Source organism: Schistocerca nitens, chromosome 11 (assembly GCF_023898315.1).
Source record: "Schistocerca nitens isolate TAMUIC-IGC-003100 chromosome 11, iqSchNite1.1, whole genome shotgun sequence".
Classification (NCBI taxonomy): domain Eukaryota; kingdom Metazoa; phylum Arthropoda; class Insecta; order Orthoptera; family Acrididae; genus Schistocerca; species Schistocerca nitens.
The window spans coordinates 34,064,924-34,077,005 of record NC_064624.1 but is presented as its reverse complement, the minus strand read 5'-3'; positions in this window follow the sequence as shown (position 1 = coordinate 34,077,005).

The window sequence follows — 12,082 nt, the reverse complement described above, 5'->3', positions numbered from 1 at the left end:
CTCAAAGCACAAACTCTTAGAAGATTCACTCTTCTTGTACTTCAGTCGGCAATGTGCATTTTGTATATAATCCCGATACAATTTCAGTGTTTCATGGTCAATGTGAAGGTACAAGGGATACAAAAAACCTGCACTGGTGCATCGGAAGCTAATACTGGTCTCCCAGGAGCCGCTCAAAGCACAAACTCTTAGAAGATTCACTCTTCTTGTACTTATGTCGGCGTTGTGCCTTTTGTATTTAATCACGATGCAATTTCTGTGTTTCATGGTCAATGTGAAGGTCCAAGGGATACAATAAACCTGCACTGGTGCATCGGAAGCTAATACTGGTCTCGCAGGAGCCGCTCAAAGCACAAACTCTTAGAAGATTCACTCTTCTTGTACTTCAGTCGGCATTGTGCATTTTGTATTTAATCCCGATGCAATTTCTGTGTTTCATGGTCAATGTGAAGGTCCAAGGGATACAATAAACCTGCACTGGTGCATCGGAATCTAATACTGGTCTCCTAGGAGCCGCTCAAAGCACAAACTCTTACAAGATTCACTCTTCTTGTACTTTAGTCGGCATTGTGCATTTTGTATTTAATCCCTATGCAATTTCTGTGTTTCATGGTCAATGTGAAGGTCTAAGGTATACAATAAACCTGCACTGGTGCATCGGAAGCTAATACTGGTCTCCCAGGAGCCGCTCAAAGCACAAACTCTTAGAAGATTCCCTCTTCTGGTACTTAAGTCGAATTTCTGCCTTTTGTATTCAGTCCCGATACAATATCTCTGTTTCATGGTCAATGTGAAGGTCCAAGGGATACTAAAACCTGCACTGCTGCATCGGAAGCTAATACTGGTCTTCCAGGAGCCGCTCAAAGCACAAACTCTTAGAGCATTCACTGTTCTTGTACTTCAGTCGGCAGTGTGCCTTTTGTGTTTAATCCCGATGCAATTTCTGTGTTTCATGGTTAATGTGAAGGTCCAAGGGATACAATAAACCTGCACTGGTGCATCGGAAGCTAATACTGGTCTCCCAGGAGCCGCTCAAAGCACAAACTCTTAGAAGATTCACTGTTCTTGTACTTCATTCATCATTGAGCCTTTTGTATTTAATCCCGATGCATTTTCTGTGTTTCATGGTCAATGTGAAGGTCCAAGGGATACAATAAACCTGCACTGGTGCATCGGAATCTAATACTGGTCTCCCAGGAGCCGCTCAAAGCACAAACTCTTAGAAGATTCACTCTTCTTGTACTTCAGTCGGCTTTGTGCCTTTTGTATTTAATCCCGATGCAATTTCTGTGTTTCATGGTCAATGTGATGGTCCAAGGGATACAATAAACCTGCACTGGTGCATCGGAAGCTAATACTGGTCTCCCAGGAGCCGCTCATAGCACAAACTCTTAGACGGTTCACTCTTCTTGTACTTCAGTCGGCTTTGTTCCTTTTGTATTCAATTCCGATACAATTTCTGGGTTTCATGGTCAATGTGAAGGTCCAAGGGTTGCAATAAACCTGCACTGGTGCATCGGAACCTAATACTGGTCTCCCAGGAGCCGCTCAAAGCACAAACTCTTAGAAGATTCACTCTTCCTGTACTTCAGTTGGCATTGTACCTTTTGTATTTAATTCCGATGCAATTTCTGTAATTCATGGTCAATGTGAAGGTCCAAGGGATCCAGTAAACCTGCACTGGTGCATCGGAATGTAATACTGGTCTCCCAGGAGCCGCTCAAAGCACAAACTCTTAGAAGATTCACTCTTCTTCTACTTCAGTCGGCTTTCTGCCTTTGAATTCAATCCCGATACAATTTCTCTGTTTCATGGTCAATGTGAAGGTCCAAGGGATACAGTAAACCTGCACTGGTGCATCGGAATCTCATTCTAGTCTCCCAGGAGCCGCTCAAAGCACAAACTCTTAGTAGATTCACTCTTCTTGTACTTCAGTCGGCATTGTGCCTTTTGTATTTAATCCCGATGCAAATTCTGTGTTTCATGGTCAATGTGAAGGTCCAAGGGATACAATAAACCTGCACTGGTGCATCGGAAGCTAATACTGGTCACCCAGGAGCCGCTCAAAGCACAAACTCTTAGAAGATTCACTCTTCTTGTACTTAAGTCGGCATTGTGCCTTTTGTATTTAATCCCGATGCAATTCCTGTGTTTCATGGTCAATGTGAAGGTCCAAGGGATACAATAAACCTGCACTGGTGCATCGGAAGCTAATACTGGTCTCCCAGGAGACGCTCAAAGCACAAACTCTTAGAAGATTCACTCTTCTTGTACTTCAGTCGGCATTGTGCCTTTTGTATTCAATCCCGATACAATATCTGTGTTTCATGGTCAATGTGAAGGTCCAAGGGTTGGAGTAAAACTGCACCGGTGTTTCGGAAGCAAATAATGGTCTCCCAGGAGCCGCTCAAAGCACAAACTCTTAGCAGATTAACTCTTCTTGTACTTAAGTCGGCATTGTGCCTATTTTATTTAATCCCGATGCATTTTCTGTGTTTCATGGTCAATGTGAAGGTCCAAGGGATGCAATAAACCTGCACTGGTGCATCGGAAGCTAATACTGGTCTCCCAGGAGCCGCTCATAGCACAAGCTCTTAGAAGATTCACTCTTCTTGTACTTCAGTAGGCATTGTGCCTTTTGTATTCAATCCCGATACAATTTCTGGGTTTCATGGTCAATGTGAAGGTCCAAGGGTTGCAATAAACCTGCACTGGTGCATCGGAACCTAATACTGGTCTCCCAGGAGCCGCTCAAAGCACAAACTCTTAGAAGATTCACTCTTCCTGTACTTCAGTTGGCATTGTACCTTTTGTATTTAATCTCGATGCAATTTCTGTAATTCATGGTCAATGTGAAGGTCCAAGGGATCCAGTAAACCTGCACTGGTACATCGGAATGTAATACTGGTCTCCCAGGATCCGCTCAAAGCACAAACTCTTAGAAGATTCACTCTTCTTGTACTTCAGTCGGCAATGTGCATTTTGTATTTAATCCCGATACAATTTCTGGGATTCATGGTCAATGTGAAGGTCCAAGGGATACAATAAACCTGCACTGGTGCATCGGAAGCTAATACTGGTGTCCCACGAGCCGCTCAAAGCACAAACTCTTAGAAGATTCACTCTTCTTGTACTTCAGTCGGTATTGTGCCTTTTGTATTCAATCCCGATACAATTTCTGTGTTTCATGGTCATTGTGAAGGTCCAAGGGATACAATAAACCTGCACTGGTGCATCGGAAGCTAATACTGGTGTCCCAGGAGCCGCTCAAAGCACAAACTCTTAGAAGATTCACTCTTCTTGTACTTCAGTTGGCATTGTACGTTTTTGTATTTAAGCCCGATGCAATTTCTGTGTTTCATGGTCAATGTGAAGGTCCAAGGGATACAGTAAACCTGCACTGGTGCATCGAAATCTAATACTGGTCTCCCAGGAGCCGCTCAAAGCACAAACTCTTAGAATATTCACTCTTCTTGTACTTCAGTCGGCATTGTGCATTTTGTATTTAATCCCGATGCAATATCTGTGTTTCATGGTCAATGTGAAGGTCCAAGGGATACAATAAACCTGCACTGGTGCATCGGAAGCTAATACTGGTCTCCCAGGAGCCGCTCAAAGCACAAACTCTTAGAAGATTCACTCTTCTTGTACTTCAGTCGGCATTGAGCCTTTTGTAATTAATCCCGCTGCAATTTCTGTGTTTCATGGTCAATGTGAAGGTCCAAGGGATACAGTAAACCTGCACTTGTGCATCGGAATCTAATACTGGTCTACCAGGAGCCCCTCAAAGCACAAACTCTTAGAAGATTCACTCTTCTTGTACTTCAGTCGGCATTGTGCATTTTGTATTTAATCCCGATGCAATTTCTGTGTTTCATGGTCAATGTGAAGGTCCAAGGGATACAATAAACCTGCACTGGTGCATCGGAAGCTAATACTGGTCTCCCAGGAGCCGCTCAAAGCACAAACTCTTAGAAGATTCACTCTTCTTGTACTTCAGTCGGCTTTGTGCCTTTGTATTCAATCCCGATACAATTTCTGTGTTTCATGGTCAATGCGAAGGTCCAAGGGATACAGTAAACCTGCAATGGTGCATCGGAATCTCATTCTAGTCTCCCAGGAGCCACTCAAAGCACAAACTCTTAGAAGATTCACTCTTCTTGTACTTAAGTCAGCATTGTGCCGTTTGTATTTAATCCCGATGCATTATCTGTGTTTCATGGTCAATGTGAACGTCCAAGGAATACAGTAAACCTGTACTGATGCAACGAAAGCTAATACTGGTCTCCCAGGAGCCGCTCAAAGAACAAACTCTTAGAAGATTCACTCTTCTTGTACTTCAGTCGGCATTGTGCCTTTTGTATTTAATCCCGATGCAATTCCTGTGTTTCATGGTCAATGTGAAGGTCCAAGGGATGCAATAAACCTGCACTGGAGCATCGGAAGCTAATACTGGTCTCCCAGGAGCCGCTCAAAGCACAAACTCTTAGAAGATTCACTCTTCTTGTACTTCAGTCGGCATTGTGCCTTTTGTATTTAATCCCGATGCAAATTCTGTGATTCATGGTCAATGTGAAGGTCCAAGGGATACAATAAACATGCACTGGTGCATCGGAAGCTAATACTGGTCACCCAGGAGCCGCTCAAAGCACAAACTCTTAGAAGATTCACTCTTCTTGTACTTAAGTCGGCATTGTGCCTTTTGTATTTAATCCCGATGCAACTCCTGTGTTTCATGGTCAATGTGAAGGTCCAAGGGATACAATAAACCTGCACTGGTGCATCCGAAGCTAATACTGGTCCCCCAGGAGACGCTCAAAGAACAAACTCTTAGAAGATTCACTCTTCTTGTACTTCAGCCGGCATTGTGCCTTTTGTATTTAATCCCGATGCAATTTCTGTGTTTCATGGTCAATGTGAAGGTCCAAGGGATACAATAAACCTGCACTGGTGCATCGGAAGCTAATACTGGTCTTCCAGGAGCCGCTCAAAGCACAAAGTCTTAGAAGATTCACTCTTCTTGTATTTCAGTCGGCATTGTGCCATTTTTATTCAATCCCGATACAATTTCTATGTTTCATGGTCAATGTGAAGGTCCAAGGGTTGGAGTAAAACTGCACTGCTGCATCGGAAGCTAATAATGGTCTCCCAGGAGCCGCTCAAAGCACAAACTCTTAGCAGATTAACTCTTCTTGTACTTAAGTCGGCATTGTGCCTATTGTATTTAATCCCGATGCATTTTCTGTGTGTCATGGTCAATGTGAAGGTCCACGGGATACAATAAACCTGCACTGGTGCATCGGAAGCTAATACTAGTCTCCCAGGAGCCGCTCAAAGCACAAACTCTTAGAAGATTAACTCTTCTTGTACTTCAGTCGGCATTGTGCCGTTTGTATTTAATCCCGATGCATTTTCTGTGTTTCATGGTCAATGTGAAGGTCCAAGGGATACAATAAACCTGCACTGGTGCATCGGAAGCTAATAATGGTCTCCCAGGAGCCTCTCAAAGCACAAACTCTTAGCAGATTCACTCTTCTTGTACTTCAGTCGTCATTGTGCCTTTTGTATTCAATCCCGATACAATTTCTGGGTTTCATGGTCAATGTGAAGGTCCAAGGGTTGCAGTAAACCTGCACTGGTGCATCGGAACGTAATACTGGTCTCCCAGGAGCCGCTGAAAGCACAAACTCTTAGAAGATTCACTCTTCCTGTACTTCAGTTGGCATTGTACCTTTTGTATTTAATCCCGATGCAATTTCTGTAATTCATGGTCAATGTGAAGGTCCAAGGGATCCAGTAAACCTGCACTGGTGCATCGGAATCTAATACTGGTCTCCCAGGAGCCGCTCAAAGCACAAACTCTTAGAAGATTCACTCTTCTTGTTCTTCAGTCGGCAATGTGCATTTTGTATTTAATCCCGATGCAATTTCTGTGTTTCATGGTCAATGTGAAGGTCCAAGGGATACAATAAACCTGAACTGGTGCATCGGAAGCTAATACTGGTCTCCCAGGAGCCGCTCAAAGCATAAACTCTTAGAAGATTCACTCTTCTTGTACTTCAGTCGGCATTGTGCCTTTTGTATTCAATCCCGATACAATTTCTGGGTTTCATGGTCAATGTGAAGGTCCAAGGGATACAATAAACCTGCACTGGTGCATCGGAAGCTAATACTGGTGTCCCACGAGCCGCTCAAAGCACAAACTCTTAGAAGATTCACTCTTCTTGTACTTCAGTCGGTATTGTGCCTTTTGTATTCAATCCCGATACAATTTCTGTGTTTCATGGTCAATGTGAAGGTCCAAGGGATACAATAAACCTGCACTGGTGCATCGGAAGCTAATACTGGTCTCCCAGGAGCCGCTCAAAGCACAAACTCTTAGAAGATTCACTCTTCTTGTACTTCAGTTGGCATTGTACGTTTTTGTATTTAAGCCCGATGCAATTTCTGTGTTTCATGGTCAATGTGAAGGTCCAAGGGATACAGTAAACCTGCACTGGTGCATCGAAATCTAATACTGGTCTCCCAGGAGCCGCTCAAAGCACAAACTCTTAGAAGATTCACTCTTCTTGTACTTCAGTCGTCATTGTGCATTTTGTATTTAATCCCGATGCAATTTCTGTGTTTCATGGTCAATGTGAAGGTCCAAGGGATACAATAAACCTGCACTGGTGCATCAGAAGCTAATACTGGTCTCCCAGGAGCCGCTCAAAGCACAAACTCTTAGAAGATTCACTCTTCTTGTACTTCAGTCGGCATTGAGCCTTTTGTAATTAATCCCGCTGCAATTTCTGTGTTTCATGGTCAATGTGAAGGTCCAAGGGATACAGTAAACCTGCACTTGTGCATCGGAATCTAATACTGGTCTACCAGGAGCCCCTCAAAGCACAAACTCTTAGAAGATTCACTCTTCTTGTACTTCAGTCGGCATTGTGCCTTTTGTATTTAATCCCGATTCAATTTCTGTGTTTCATGGTCAATGTGAAGGTCCAAGGGATACAATAAACCTGCACTGGTGCATCGGAAGCTAATACTGGTCTCCCAGGAGCCGCTCAAAGCACAAACTCTTAGAAGATTCACTCTTCTTGTACTTCAGTCGGCTTTGTGCCTTTGTATTCAATCCCGATACAATTTCTGTGTTTCATGGTCAATGCGAAGGTCCAAGGGATACAGTAAACCTGCACTGGTGCATCGGAATCTCATTCTAGTCTCCCAGGAGCCACTCAAAGCACAAACTCTTAGAAGATTCACTCTTCTTGTACTTAAGTCAGCATTGTGCCGTTTGTATTTAATCCCGATGCATTATCTGTGTTTCATGGTCAATGTGAACGTCCAAGGAATACAGTAAACCTGTACTGATGCAACGAAAGCTAATACTGGTCTCCCAGGAGCCGCTCAAAGAACAAACTCTTAGAAGATTAACTCTTCTTGTACTTCAGTCGGCATTGTGCCTTTTGTATTTAATCCCGATGCAATTTCTGTGTTTCATGGTCAATGTGAAGGTCCAAGGGATGCAATAAACCTGCACTGGAGCATCGGAAGCTAATACTGGTCTCCCAGGAGCCGCTCAAAGCACAAACTCTTAGAAGATTCACTCTTCTTGTACTTCAGTCGGCATTGTGCCTTTTGTATTTAATCCCGATGCAAATTCTGTGATTCATGGTCAATGTGAAGGTCCAAGGGATACAATAAACATGCACTGGTGCATCGGAAGCTAATACTGGTCACCCAGGAGCCGCTCAAAGCACAAACTCTTAGAAGATTCACTCTTCTTGTACTTAAGTCGGCATTGTGCCTTTTGTATTTAATCCCGATGCAACTCCTGTGTTTCATGGTCAATGTGAAGGTCCAAGGGATACAATAAACCTGCACTGGTGCATCCGAAGCTAATACTGGTCCCCCAGGAGACGCTCAAAGAACAAACTCTTAGAAGATTCACTCTTCTTGTACTTCAGCCGGCATTGTGCCTTTTGTATTTAATCCCGATGCAATTTCTGTGTTTCATGGTCAATGTGAAGGTCCAAGGGATACAATAAACCTGCACTGGTGCATCGGAAGCTAATACTGGTCTTCCAGGAGCCGCTCAAAGCACAAAGTCTTAGAAGATTCACTCTTCTTGTATTTCAGTCGGCATTGTGCCATTTTTATTCAATCCCGATACAATTTCTATGTTTCATGGTCAATGTGAAGGTCCAAGGGTTGGAGTAAAACTGCACTGGTGCATCGGAAGCTAATAATGGTCTCCCAGGAGCCGCTCAAAGCACAAACTCTTAGCAGATTAACTCTTCTTGTACTTAAGTCGGCATTGTGCCTATTGTATTTAATCCCGATGCATTTTCTGTGTTTCATGGTCAATGTGAAGGTCCACGGGATACAATAAACCTGCACTGGTGCATCGGAAGCTAATACTAGTCTCCCAGGAGCCGCTCAAAGCACAAACTCTTAGAAGATTAACTCTTCTTGTACTTCAGTCGGCATTGTGCCGTTTGTATTTAATCCCGATGCATTTTCTGTGTTTCATGGTCAATGTGAAGGTCCAGGGGATACAATAAACCTGCACTGGTGCATCGGAAGCTAATAATGGTCTCCCAGGAGCCTCTCAAAGCACAAACTCTTAGCAGATTCACTCTTCTTGCACTTCAGTCGGCATTGTGCCTTTTGTATTCAATCCCGATACAATTTCTGGGTTTCATGGTCAATGTGAAGGTCCAAGGGTTGCAGTAAACCTGCACTGGTGCATCGGAACCTAATACTGGTCTCCCAGGAGCCGCTGAAAGCACAAACTCTTAGAAGATTCACTCTTCCTGTACTTCAGTTGGCATTGTACCTTTTGTATTTAATCCCGATGCAATTTCTGTGTTTCATGGTCAATGTGAAGGTCCAAGGGATCCAGTAAACCTGCACTGGTGCATCGGAATCTAATACTGGTCTCCCAGGAGCCGCTCAAAGCACAAACTCTTAGAAGATTCACTCTTCTTGTACTTCAGTCGGCATTGTGCCTTTTGTATTTAATCCCGATGCAATTTCTGTGTTTCATGGTCAATGTGAAGGTCCAAGGGATACAATAAACCTGCACTGGTGCATCGGAAGCTAATACAGGTCTCCCAGGAGTTGCTCAAAGCATAAACTCTTAGAAGATTCACTCTTCTTGTACTTCAGTCGGCTTTGTGCTTTTGTATTCAATCCCGATACAATTTCTGTGTTTCATGGTCAATGTGAAGGTCCAAGGGATACAGTAAACCTGCACTGGTGCATCGGAATCTCATTCTAGTATCCCAGGAGCCGCTCAAAGCACAAACTCTTAGAAGGTTCACTCTTCTTGTACTTAAGTCGGCATTGTGCCTTTTGTATTTAATCCCGATGGAATTTCTGTGTTTCATGGTCAATGTGAATGTCCAAGGGATACAGTAAACCTGTACTGGTGCAATGAAAGCTAATACTGGTCCCCCAGGAGCCGCTCAAAGATCAAACTTTTAGAAGATTCACTCTTCTTGTACTTCAGTCGGCATTGTGCCTTTTGTATTTAATCCCGATGCAATTTCTGTGTTTCATGGTCAATGTGAAGGTCCAAGGGATGCAATAAACCTGCACTGGTGCATCGGAAGCTAATACTGGTCTCCCAGGAGCCGCTCAAAGCACAAACTCTTAGAAGATTAACTCTTCTTGTACTTCAGTCGGCATTGTGCATTTTGTATTTAATCCCGATGCAATTTCTGTGTTTCATGGTCAATGTGAAGGTCCAAGGGATACAATAAACCTGAACTGGTGCATCGGAAGCTAATACTGGTCTCCCAGGAGCCGCTCAAAGCACAAACTCTTAGAAGATTCACTCTTCTTGTACTTCAGTTGCCATTGAGCCTTTTGTAATTAATCCCGCTGCAATTTCTGTGTTTCATGGTCAATGTGAAGGTCCAAGGGATACAGTAAACATGCACTGGTGCATCGGAATCTAATACTGGTCTCCCAGGAGCCCCTCAAAGCACAAACACTTAGAAGATTCACTCTTCTTGTACTTCAGTCGGCATTGTGCCTTTTGTATTTAATCCCGATGCAATTTCTGTGTTTCATGGTCAATGTGAAGGTCCAAGGGATACAATAATCCTGCAATGGTGCATCGGAAGCTAATACAGGTCTCCCAGGAGCCGCTCAAAACACAAACTCTTAGAAGATTCACTCTTCTTGTAATTCAGTCGGCATTGTACCTTTTGTATTCAATCCCGATACAATTTCTGTGTTTCATGGTCAATGTGAAGGTCCAAGGGATACAATAAACCTGCACTGGTGCATCGGAAGCTAATACTGGTCACCCATGGGCCGCTCAAAGCACAAACTCTTACAAAATTCACTCTTCTTGTACTTAAGTCGTCATTGTGCCTATTGTAATTAATCACGATGCATTTTCTGTGTTTCATGGTCAATGTGAAGGTCCAAGGGATACAGTAAACCTGCACTGGTGCATCGGAATCTAATACTGGTCTCCCAGGAGCCGCTCAAAGCACAAACTCTAAGAAGATTCACTCTTGTTGTACTTCAGTCGGCATTGTGCCTTTTGTATTTAATCCCGATGCAATTTCTGTGTTTCATGGTCAATGTGAAGGTCCAAGGGATACAGTAAACTGCACTGGTGCATCCGAATCTAATACTGGTCTCCCAGGAGCCGCTCAAAGCACAAACTCTTAGAAGATTCACTCTTCTTGTACTTCAGTTGGCATTGCGCATTTTGTATTTAATCCCGATCAATTTCTGTGTTTCATATTCAATGTGAAGGTCCAAGGGATACAATAAACCTGCACCGGTGCATCGGAAGCTAATACTGGTCTCCCAGAAGCCGTTCTAAGCACAAACTCTTAGAAGATTCACTCTTCTTGTACTTCAGTCGGCATTGTGCCTTTTGTATTTAATCCCGATGCAATTTCTGTCTTTCATGGTCAATGTGAAAGTCCAAGGGATACAATGAACCTGCACTGGTGCATCGGAAGCTAATACTGGTCTCGCAGGAGCCGCACAAAGCACAAACTCTTAGAAGATTCACTCTTCTTGTACTTCAGTCGGCACTGCGCCTTTTGTATTTAATCCCGATGCAATTTCTGTGTTTCATGGTCAATGTGAAGGTCCGAGGGATACAACAAACCTCCACTGGTGCATCGGAAGCTAATACTGGTCTCCCAGGAGCCGCTCAAAGCACAAATTCTTAGAAGAATCACTCTTCTTGTACTTCAGTCGGCATTGTGCCTTTTGTATTTAATCCCGATGCAATTTCTGTGTTTCATGGTCAATCTGAAGGTCCAAGGGATACAAAAAACCTGCACTGGTGCATCGGAAGCTAATACTGGTCTCCCAGGAGACGCTCAAAGCACAAACTCTTAGAAGATTCACTCTTCTGGTACTTAAGTCGAATTTGTGCCCTTTGTATTCAATCCCGATACAATTTCTGTGTTTGATGGTCAATGTGAAGGTCCAAGGGATACTAAAACCTGCACTGCTGCATCGGAAGCTAATACTGGTCTTCCAGGAGCCGCTCAAAGCACAAACTCTTAGAGGATTCACTGTTCTTGTACTTCAGTCGGCGGTGTGCCTTTTGTATTTAATCCCGATGCAATTTCTGTGTTTCATGGTCAATGTGAAGGTCCAAGGGATACAATAAACCTGCACTGGTGCATCGGAAGCTAATACTGGTCTCCCAGGAGCCGCTCAAAGCACAAATCTTAGAAGATTCACTCTTCTTGTACTTCAGTCGGCATTGTGCTTTTGTATTCAATCCCGATACAATTTCTGTGTTTCATGGTCAATGTGAAGGTCCAAGGGATACAATAAACCTGCACTGGTGCATCGGAAGCTAATACTGGCCTCCCAGGAGCCGCTCAAAGCACAAACTCTTAGAAGATTCACTCTTCTTGTACTTAAGTCGGCATTGTGCATTATGTATTTAATCCCGATGCAATTTCTGTGTTTCATGGTCAATGTGAAGGTCCAAGGGATACAATAAACCTGGACTGGTGCATCGGAAGCTAATACTGGTCACCCAGGAGCCGCTCAAAGCACAAAAACTTAGAAAATTCACTCTTCTTGTACTTAAGTCGGC